The sequence below is a fragment of the Adiantum capillus-veneris genome, chromosome 2, assembly GCF_014529385.1.
Source record: "Adiantum capillus-veneris isolate H3 chromosome 2, ASM1452938v2, whole genome shotgun sequence".
In the NCBI taxonomy this organism is placed as follows: domain Eukaryota; kingdom Viridiplantae; phylum Streptophyta; class Polypodiopsida; order Polypodiales; family Pteridaceae; genus Adiantum; species Adiantum capillus-veneris.
In genome coordinates, this window is record NC_140932.1 from 133,222,039 (window position 1) to 133,224,318 (window position 2,280).

Consider the following 2,280-nt stretch of genomic DNA (forward strand, 5'->3'; position numbering starts at 1 on the left):
TGCAATACATCTCCCTCTAGTGATCCGCGCCGACACGGATGGCTAGAGAGAGGTTCATGATACATTCTGGAGGGTAGGCGGAACTGCATGATGATATTGCTATGGGCAACCTCGCATGGTAAAATACATGCTTGTGTCTTTGCTTTCGCTCCAGGACACTTTGTGTGTGTGTGTGTGTGTGTGTGTGTGTGTGTGTGTGAGAGAGAGAGAGAGAGAGAGAGAGAGAGAGAGAGAGAGAGAGAGAGAGAGAGAGAGAGAGAGAGAGAGAGAGAGAGAGAGAGAGAGAGAGAGAGAGAGAGAGAGAGAGAGAGAGAGAGATTCACGGGCGCAAAGGCCCTGCTTGCTTTAGATCTCTAAACTACTCAGAAAGTAATGGGTACATTAAGGGTGTCGTCTCTGACATTGTTCACGACTCTGGCAGAGGAGCACCTCTCTACAAGGTGACCTTCTGCCACCCCTTCCGCTTTAAACACCAGAATGAGCGCTTCATTGCTGCAGAGGGTATGTATTCTGGCCAGTTTGTTTACTGTGTAAAGAAGGCAACCCTTTCCATTGGCAATGTTCTTCCTCTCAAGTCGGTGCTGGAGTGCGCTGTGGGTTTGTAACGTCGAACAGCGAGTGGGGGATCGTGGCTCTTTTGCTAGAGCTTCTGGTGACTATGTAATCGTTGTCAGCCATAATCCGGATAACAACACCACACGTATCAAGGTTCCCTCTGGAGCCAAGAAGATTGTGCCAAGTGGTTGCCGTGCATGATTGGCCAAGTCGCAGGTGGAGGGAGAACTGAGAAACCTATGCTTAAGGCTGGTAATGCGTATCATAAATACAAGGTGAAACGCAACTGCTGGCCTAAAGTATGTGGTGTGGCAATGAACCCTGCTGAGCATCCCCATGGTGGTGGTAACCATCAACACATTGGGCATGCCAGTACGGTCAGACGTGATGCTCCACTTGGGCAGAAGGTTGGTCTTATTGTTGCTAGGAGAACGGGTAGGTTGCATGGACAGGCTGCTACTGCTGCTGCAAAGACAGATAAGAGTGCTTGAGGGTCAGTTTGTAGGCTGCTTGGCGTAAGCAGCTGTTTTCTGGTGGATATTTGCTGTCTAGCCTCTAGTTGTGAACATTTGAGTTTTTGGAAGATTACCACAAGTTTTGGACACACATTTCATGATTGAGAACATTAATTTAAAGCTACTTTATTTTGTCTCAAACAAAAAAAGAGAGAGAGAGATTGGTTGGGGGAAGTTCTCTAGGGTACGGAGTGTGAGAGCGATAAATAAACTATATTAAAGTCATGCACACACTTGATTTCTTTGTGATGAAGAGCGATCAGGTTAGGTTTTGTATTGCTTAGGTATATGTGCTCTAAATTGTGTCATCCAAGGATTCCGTTAGCAAGGAGCGACTAAATATTGTCACTCATGACTCATGATTGATGACAAGCTACAGGATGCACTACAACCTCAATACCTCATTCATTCTGGCCTACAGGAATCACGTGCTCTCATGAGTTGCATATTTGCTCAGCTCTAAGTTCTCTCTCTCTCTCTCTCTCTCTCTCTCTCTCACACACACACACACACACACACACATTATCACATAAGCATGCATGCATATCCTAATAAACCTGGCTCTCAAATTCTAGAAAATGAGAAAGGTGCTATAGTATGAGTGGCTTGTGCACTCCATCAGCACGTACATTCATGGGAGATGAGCTATAGCAAAATCGCTCGAGATGCTAGTATCACAATATCGCTAGCAACAATGCCGTTAGCGAGTAGTAGAGAGGGCTACACGGTGACAATGGAGAACTAGGACTCTGAGAGATGTGATCAGTAGCTTAGCCTCTTGAACAAGGTCAATCTTTGCATGAAGAAAATGGGTTGAGGCTATGGCAGATAGCTCTATAGATTCTATACTCATGTTCAAAATAAACAACACTAAGAGGTACATTGAATATATATCAATATATCATGGGTTTCACACCAAGTTTCTCTAAAACTAGTAGGTTTTTCAACACTATCCTCCCTGAAAAGCGATGCTTAGCTTTAGGTTTAAAATACATCACCCCCCCCTTCAAACCCTTCACCCGCTTCTCTTCTTAACGCTCATACCAAAATGTCAAGAGATTTCAAACTAAAGTTTTTCTTCAAGAATCATCCAACTCTACCACCCTCTCCTTTCAAGATACCAAATCCCCTTTGGAAGCCGCCCTTGCAAAACCCAGCTCTCAACCAAATCTTACTCACTAACCATATTAACCTTAACCTTATTTTGAAC

At 44.6% G+C, this 2,280-nt stretch overlaps 1 pseudogene; it reads left to right on the forward strand.

Annotated features, from left to right (window-relative positions):
- Positions 1-433: 433 nt before the first annotated feature.
- LOC147463663 (large ribosomal subunit protein uL2 pseudogene) lies at positions 434-1,056 on the forward strand (annotated as a pseudogene).
- Positions 1,057-2,280: the final 1,224 nt, after the last annotated feature.